Source organism: Pseudophryne corroboree, chromosome 10, assembly GCF_028390025.1.
Source record: "Pseudophryne corroboree isolate aPseCor3 chromosome 10, aPseCor3.hap2, whole genome shotgun sequence".
Classification (NCBI taxonomy): Eukaryota; Metazoa; Chordata; class Amphibia; order Anura; family Myobatrachidae; genus Pseudophryne; species Pseudophryne corroboree.
The window spans coordinates 208814037-208823582 of record NC_086453.1 but is presented as its reverse complement, the minus strand read 5'-3'; the positions used below and the strand labels follow the sequence as shown (position 1 = coordinate 208823582).

At 41.9% G+C, this 9546-nt stretch overlaps 1 pseudogene; it reads right to left on the bottom strand.

Annotated features, from left to right (window-relative positions):
* Nucleotides 1–6195: 6195 nt before the first annotated feature.
* Nucleotides 6196–6315, bottom strand: LOC134967419 (5S ribosomal RNA; annotated as a pseudogene).
* Nucleotides 6316–9546: the final 3231 nt, after the last annotated feature.

The window sequence follows — 9546 nt, the reverse complement described above, 5'->3', positions numbered from 1 at the left end:
TGTTCATTATAGGAGTAAAAAAACACCAGTATACGAGTAATAGAGTGATCAACAATATAATTACTTGTGTCAATTATAATCGTTTATGTCTCTCGGGGCAATGACAATACTGACTACATTAAATGCTTACTAGAGCAGTAAAAATACCAGCATATAATTAATAGGAGAACTCATATGCTGTGCCTACACATGCTGATTGAGCTAATTTCAAATACCCTCTGCTCCACTTATTTGATGTGGGCTTTTGCATTTAGGGATAGAACTGCTGTATTTGAATGGAAAAATATTTGACTCATTAGAGGTTTACACAGTATATTCATCCATATAATGCCATGCATTCTATCCTCATAGCATGTACTCACCGGGTCTGACATAAGACTAGGTGAAATAAGTGGGCGTATACTGACTGGGTATATGCCGCAGCAGTACACATACCCATATATCTTATAGTCACAAATTAGTCATTACGTAATAGGTTTGCGATAATAAAGGATAAGCTAAGCAGTGTTTATTTTACTGCGAATAGGAAACATTTAATAATTGCATTCCACACAAGAATATTAAAGGAGATACCAATCTCTGTGTGTACTATACAATTAACTCCAGCTAGATACAAGTGTTTCCTTGCCTTGATGGGATAGAGGCAATAATCCCTGAGATTACAGTATATACACAATAGAAGGACACACTCCGTGATCAAGCCGTATTATAATCAAACTGTCCCATATACTATTTCGGACATGGCTAATGTAACGGGAGTGATTGCCTGGGTAATATAGAACAGTAAATCCAGGGCATACTAACTGGTATATACATTAACCCCTTGTCCTATCGCAAACCTAAGTATTTTTTGAGAAATCCCTGTGACACATAGGGATATCTGAAGGTGCATGGTGTGAGACATATTAAAAATTCACAATAGAGACACATACCGAGAATTGGAAGTTTTTCAGTAGCCATTAATTGTAGGCTTGATCCATTCATATGTTTACTTAATAAACTTATTTGAGAATTAAATTTTTACTTATTCGTAGTTTTTGCACTCATCTAAGTGGAGATATTTTTAAATCTCATCACTTTTCCATCTTAGAGCACTTTAAGTATTTCTTTATACGCATTTTTAACCATATATTTCGCTATGCTGACCGATTTACGGCCTCTTAATGTGATAATAAAAGTTATATTTTAATTGATTCTGTGTGCACCTTACCTGTACAACCCCATTCTCTTTTGTCTGTATTATGTGTTGCTAATTGGTTGTCCTAGGTAGCACCCCCAAGACTGAGGTATATTAATCCCTAAAGCATACACTGGGGTCATTAGAAGTGATCTTTCTCACTTCAATATTTTCTAACATATAATTTGAGAGTGCAGATCTCCTTTGCAGTTTTTGTTGTCAGGCCATCTAGGAGTGGCACTGCAGTTTTCTAGCGAGAGGATGAGTGCTTCCATCCTCATGTGAATCTGAAACACTAGCCATGAACATAGGCCAGGGCCTCAGCCGTTCCTTGCCACTCTGTGTCGTAAATGGCATATTGGCAAGTTTACTCTTCTCATCAGACGCTTTGAATTTTGATTTTTGGGTCAATTACTGAACTTTTGTAGTATACTTGACGACACGGAGGTAGAGCAGTGGACTACTGTACCGTACTGCTATATATATACTGGTGGTCAGCAAAATTCTGCACTGTCCTCCTACTATATACTGCGCACAACTAAAATGCAGCACAGGTATGGATGCATAGTATACTTGACGACACAGAGGTAGAGCAGTGGACTACTGTACCGTACTGCTATATATATACTGGTGGTCAGCAAAATTCTGCACTGTCCTCCTACTATATACTGCGCACAACTAAAATGCAGCACAGGTATGGATGCATAGTATACTTGACGACACAGAGGTAGAGCAGTGGACTACTGTACCGTACTGCTATATATATACTGGTGGTCAGCAAAATTCTGCACTGTCCTCCTACTATATACTGCGCACAACTAAAATGCAGCACAGGTATGGATGCATTGTATACTTGACGACACAGAGGTAGAGCAGTGGACTACTGTACCGTACTGCTATATATATACTGGTGGTCAGCAAAATTCTGCACTGTCCTCCTACTATATATTGCGCACAACTAAAATGCAGCACAGGTATGGATGCATAGTATACTTGATGACACAGAGGTAGAGCAGTGGACTACTGTACCGTACTGCTATATATATACTGGTGGTCAGCAAAATTCTGCACTGTCCTCCTACTATATACTGCGCACAACTAAAATGCAGCACAGGTATGGATGCATAGTATACTTGACGACACAGAGGTAGAGCAGTGGACTACTGTACCGTACTGCTATATATATATACTGGTGGTCAGCAAAATTCTGCACTGTCCTCCTACAATATACTGCGCACAACTAAAATGCAGCACAGGTATGGATGCATAGTATACTTGACGACACAGAGGTAGAGCAGTGGACTACTGTACCGTACTGGTATATATATACTGGTGGTCAGCAAAATTCTGCACTGTCCTCCTACTATATACTGCGCACAACTAAAATGCAACACAGGTATGGATGCATAGTATACTTGACGACACAGAGGTAGAGCAGTGGACTACTGTACCGTACTGCTATATATATATACTGGTGGTCACAGCAAAATTCTGCACTGTCCTCCTACTATATACTACAATGCAGCACAGATATGGAGCGTTTTCAGGCAGAGAACGTAGATATTTTCAGCACACTGAGCACAGATATTTGCAAGCACACTGAGCACAGATATTTGCAGCACACTGAGCACAGATATTTGCAGCACACTGAACACAGAAACTGAGAGAATGCAGCCACGTCCTCTCGCTATCATCTCCAAAGCACGAGTGAAAATGGCGGCGACGCGTGGCTCCTTATATAGAATACGAATCTCGCGAGAATCCGACAGCGGGATGATGACGTTTGGGCGCGCTCGGGTTAACCTAGCAAGGCGGGAAGATCCGAGGCTGCCTCGGAACCGTGTAAAATGGGTGAAGTTCGGGGGGGGGGGGGTTCGTCATTTGTCATTTTCTTCCAGTGATTTGAACCAATAATACCATTGATTAGAACAAATAGTTCCTGTGATATTGAGGTGTTTGTGTCGCTTAGCTTAGCCGTCCAGCGACCACACTGCACCTCTTTTCTCTTTTCTTTGCATCATGTGCTGTTTGGGGACTATTTTTTTAAGTGCCATCCTGTCTGACACTGCAGTGCCACTCCTAGATGGGCCAGGTGTTTGTGCCGCCCTCTTGGGTCGCTTAGCTTAGTCATCCAGCGACCTCGGTGCAAATCTTAGGACTAAAAATAATATTGTGAGGTGTGAGGTGTTCAGAATAGACTGGAAATGAGTGGAAATTATGGTTATTGAGGTTAATAATACTATGGGATCAAAATAACCCCCAAATTCTATGATTTAAGCTGTTTTTGAGGGTTTAAAAAAAAAAAAAACACCCGAATCCAAAACACACCCGAATCCAACAAAAAATTTTCAGGGAGGTTTTGCCAAAACGCGTCCGAATCCAAAACACGGCCGCGGAACCGAATCCAAAACACAAAACCCGAAATATTTCCAGTGCACATCTCTAATATATATATACATAAAGTCAGCCTCCGGCAGCCCTCGTCTCTCCTCCCAGCAGCGGCCAGCGATCTCTCCTCACTCCCCGCCCGGAGCGGCTTTCTCCTCCCGCAGCGGCCGGCAACCATCCCTGTCTCCACTGCAGTGAATGTCTTTCACCCTCAGCAGCTAGCAACCCCATCTCTCCTCCCTCCCTTCCTCCCTCGCTCTCCCCCCCTCCCCCGCAAATGGGTCCTAGTGCCGCATGGATTTCCAGGTCAATCCACCCCTGTCCCCTGATAGTTTATCATATCCCCTGTGATTGCCTGAGCGGAGGGCTGGGAGCCGGGAATATGTGGGTGGTCGCGGCGGTGTAGTGAGTCACTCTGCGCAGCGCCCTTTACATATTGGCGCTCTACACGCCGCGTACTCCGTGCATGCGTCGGGCCGGCCCTGTGTGCGGGGGGGGGGGGGGGGGGGAGGGGGTCGGGCCTGGCATGCGGGGCGTCCCCCCGTATGTCTGAAGATTAATCGTAGATGTACTAAATTTAGCACAGCTACGATCAGGTCTGAATCATCCCCTATGTCATAACCTATACCATACATCGCTAGCGAACCTTGGTGTAACCTGCTGCATATTCTATGGGAATGCACTGTTTTCACTATGGGCCTAATTCAGAGATTAGCGCACATCTCCGATGGTGGGAGGGCTTCCAGCCCTCCATCTGCAAGTGCGCTCGCTGTGTCACCTAGCCGCAGCTTGATTGGCAGCTGCTGTGTTTGGGAGGTGGAGAGATGGCGTTTCTGACCAGCGTTCCTGTAAACAAGGGTATTTCATATAGATACCTCCTGCTGCATTTGCATTTTGATGGACGGAATTGCAAAGCCACTTGTGTGCGGCTCTGCAATTACATTCATCTCTGAATCAGGCCCTATGTGACATCAGAATGATTGGTAAGAGGAACACAGGGTAACTTACTCCTCATACTTATAATGGCCTCAATCCTGCTCATACCAGTGGCTTGGTAGTATTAACATCCCATTTACAGTATAGTCACTCTCATATTTGTATTTCAGGTTTAATTAACTGGAGTATCTATAATGTGTGCACCATGCAGTGGGGTCGCCTACCCTTTTGCTGGAGGCACTATCCTTCACCTGATATATTAACATGCAGGAAGAGTATATATAAATATATATATATATATATATATATATATATATATATATTTTTTTTTAGTTTTTTTGTAACAGGAGACTTGCTAGAATGTGCTCTGATACAAAAATCACCAATGACCAACTCCAGGCTTTTGCAAAAACAACAAATACCTTTTATTCAGGTAGCTCAAAAACAAAGATATACATAAAAGAAAGATCACTGTCTTTAGTATAAACTACCAGAGAGGTTAGGCCCTGCCTCACTCCCTATTACTTAATAAGGAACCCTTCAGGTCCCAGCATCCTGACACTAGTGGCCCAGCCCTCCGGATCTCACTGTCCCTAAAAGGCCTATCACCTGGACACTAATTGCCTTCAGGAGCCCTGACTCATAGGAGAGACTCTGCTTTAAACCCAGCACCCAGGTGCTGGCTGATGAAGCAGCTTCTTGGGCTAAGAAGCCTATAAGACCTGGTCTGAGCCAAATGGATGGGAACCCGGTCCATCCACACTTCCCATCCACCCCAGGACCCTGTGTGTAGCTTACAGGTGGCAAAGTACCTCTCCTGCCACAATATATATATATATATATATATATATATATATATATATGTGTATATATATATATATATATATATATATACAAAGTAGAGACATTCATCACTCTGTTATAAAAAAATAAATGAGTTTATGAAAGTCCTGTGAGTGCAGCTCATCATTTTGTGTGTATGTACATATATATACTCCAGCACTCGCACTCGCAGCTGGTGATAGTATAGTAAGTGCATTCTGTAAAATAATATATAGCATCTGATTGGTTGCCGTCTTCTCCACTGGTTAAAGATTGGTTGTGAGGGGAACCACACAGATTGAAAGATTGTAATGAATAAGTAATAATAGTCGTCTGAAACAAACTGATAATGGTCAATGAAATTACTTCATAGTCGGGTAACCATGCACCTAAAGACTTTTTCTTGCCTATAAGGTGTATATAGGTTAACCATCAGTGGTGCTCCCCAGAGTCAGAAATGTATTAAGGTAAACACAAAAGAAGCAGAAAAACAGTAGACTCTTGTTGGGGGAGCATTCAATTTCATACGCACAAGTATATAACGTGAGTATCTGTTAAGATCATAATAGTTTTTATTAGTTTAATGTTAATAGTGTGGCGTTCCAATTTTGCCAGTACGTGCAAATTAGTAAAAATGGATTAAACATAGTAAATAGCCTTGGCTATGATAAACACTCAGCCGGATTCCTAGTGCTATAATTGATATAATTCAAAAGTTGTATATTTTTATGACCATCATTTGCTCTGCATAGACAACTTTAGAAAAGGGTTATTGCAGGAAGTTGAATCATAGGTCATATATCCAAAAGAAAGTATCCCATTGGTCTATGGTGCTTCCTGTTGGCAAACAAGTGGATCTAGTATGCAGCCATAAATTGCAGTACCTGGGTGTTCCAAGGTGGTCTCCCATGCAAGTACTGACCCGGCCCTCCACTGCTTGGCTTCCAAGATCAGATGAGATTGGGCATCTCCAGTGGGGTATGTCCGCAAATTGCTGCGCTTAGACCTCTCATCTGAATAGACAGTGGTAGCACACCTTAATAATTGTTAAAAAGGTGAAAAAAGTGTATATTATTACTCAATTTAAGAAATAAAAGGATCCACTTGTGAAATAATGGATAGTTTGTACAGTGGTTACAACCAGGGAGATATTTTCACATGTGTATTAATAATCACATGTGAAAGTGCAGGGAGTATTAATATATACCCTACATTGATGGTAACACAGTACATTGACATAGATCCCTAGGATTACAGTCATAAATATACCACATGAGTATAATAAATCATAGGGTTTCCATATGCCTGGAATTAAAGCAGTCCTCCGGAAACAACAATTCATATGCCACAGGATTATTTAGACACAGCTATAGCTGAGATTAATACGATCTCTCATTTAATGCGAAAAATAGCAATTCATATGTGAGACAAGAGACTCATCATAAACAGCAATTGATATGCCACAAAGTTGCTCATAAACAGCTGTAGCTGAGAAATCATATGCCACACAAAAAAAATAATAAATAGTTATAGCTGAAATTAATACAATCTCTTATTCAGTGCTAAAGATAGCAATTCATATGTTGAAAGAGAGTCATCATAAACAGCAATTCATATGCCACAAAGTGACTCATAGACAGCTATAGCTGAGATTAATGCAATCTCTCATTTAATGCTACAAAATAGCAGTTCATGGGGGTAATTCCAAGTTGATCGCAGCAGGAAATTTTTTAGCAGTTGGGCAAAACCATGTGCACTGCAAGGGAGGCAGATATAACATTTGCAGAGAGAGTTAGATTTGGGTGGGTTATTTTATTTCTGTGCAGGGTAAATACTGGCTGCTTTATTTTTTTACACTGCAATTTAGATTTCAGTTTGAATACACCCCACCCAAAATCTAACTCTCTTTGCACATGTTATATCTGCCTCACCTGCACTGCACACGGTTTTGCCCAATTGCTAACAGAATTCCTGCTGCGATCAATTTGGAATTACCCCCCATATGTCAAACAAAGGGGGACTCGTCTATAGTCACTCATATACTCCTCCAATGGAGATACAGTAATTCAGCCGGTGTTGGTCATGAGCAGAAAAAGTGTTAATGCACATAAGTGATTTTTATAGTCCCTGTGTGTACTGATAGTGTATTACTTCTGCTTTTCTCCTTCTTGCCCATTGGTATAGTATGAGGAATGAGAGAGTAAGACCCAACACATCTGGTTTGAAAGAAGATATAGTAGAGCTGTCTAGTTTGTGGTAATAAACGTAAATGGCCTTGTTACTAATGCATTGCAGCGCTCATATAACGTTAGGTCACACAGCATATGGCATGCTTTGAAAAATGTAGAGATGAGCGGGTTCGGTTTCTTTGAATCCGAACCCGCACGAACTTCACTTTTTTTTTCACGGGTCCGAGCGACTCGGATCTTCCCGCCTTGCTCGGTTAACCCGAGCGCGCCCGAACGTCATCATGACGCTGTCGGATTCTCGCGAGACTCGGATTCTATATAAGGAGCCGCGCGTCGCCGCCATTTTCACACGTGCATTGAGATTGATAGGGAGAGGACGTGGCTGGCGTCCTCTCCATTAGAATAGATTAGAAGAGAGAGAGAGAGAGAGAGATTGTGCAGACAGAGTTTACCACAGTGACCAGTGCAGTTGTTGTTAAGTTAACTTTTATTTAATATATCCGTTCTCTGCTATATCCGTTCTCTGCCTGAAAAAAACGATACACAGCAGTCACACAGTGTGACTCAGTCTGTGTGCACTCAGCTCAGCCCAGTGTGCTGCACATCAATGTATAAAAGCTTATAATAATTGTGGGGGAGACTGGGGAGCACTGCAGGTTGTTATAGCAGGAGCCAGGAGTACATAATATGATATTAATTTAAAATTAAACAGTGCACACTTTTGCTGCAGGAGTGCCACTGCCAGTGTGACTAGTGGTGACCAGTGCCTGACCACCAGTATAGTAGTATATTGTTGTATACTATCTCTTTATCAACCAGTCTATATTAGCAGCAGACACAGTACAGTGCGGTAGTTCACGGCTGTGGCTACCTCTGTGTCGGCAGTCGGCACTCGGCAGGCAGTCCGTCCATCCATAATTGTATAATTATATACCACCTAACCGTGGTATTTTTTTTTCTTTCTTTATACCGTCGTCATAGTCATACTAGTTGTTACGAGTATACTACTATCTCTTTATCAACCAGTGTACAGTGCGGTAGTTCACGGCTGTGGCTACCTCTGTGTCGGCAGTCGGCAGGCAGTCCGTCCATCCATAATTGTATTATTATAATATATACCACCTAACCGTGGTTTTTTTTTCATTCTTTATACCGTCATAGTGTCATACTAGTTGTTACGAGTATACTACTATCTCTTTATCAACCAGTGTACAGTGCGGTAGTTCACGGCTGTGGCTACCTCTGTGTCGGCAGTCGGCAGGCAGTCCGTCCATCCATAATTGTATTATAATATATACCACCTAACCGTGGTTTTTTTTTCATTCTTTATACCGTCATAGTGTCATACTAGTTGTTACGAGTATACTACTATCTCTTTATCAACCAGTGTACAGTGCGGTAGTTCACGGCTGTGGCTACCTCTGTGTCGGCAGTCGGCAGGCAGTCCGTCCATCCATAATTGTATTATAATATATACCACCTAACCGTGGTTTTTTTTTCATTCTTTATACCGTCATAGTCAGTCATACTAGTTGTTACGAGTATACTACTATCTCTTTATCAACCAGTGTACAGTGCGGTAGTTCACGGCTGTGGCTACCTCTGTGTCGGCACTCGGCAGGCAGTCCGTCCATCCATAATTGTATTATAATATATACCACCTAACCGTGGTTTTTTTTTCATTCTTTATACCGTCATAGTGTCATACTAGTTGTTACGAGTATACTACTATCTCTTTATCAACCAGTGTACAGTGCGGTAGTTCATGGCTGTGGCTACCTCTGTGTCGGCAGTCGGCAGGCAGTCCGTCCATCCATAATTGTATTATAATATATACCACCTAACCGTGTTTTTTTTTCCATTCTTTATACCGTCATAGTGTCATACTAGTTGTTACGAGTATACTACTATCTCTTTATCAACCAGTGTACAGTGCGGTAGTTCACGGCTGTGGCTACCTCTGTGTCGGCAGTCGGCAGGCAGTCCGTCCATCCATAATTGTATTATAATATATACCACCTAACCGTGGTTTTT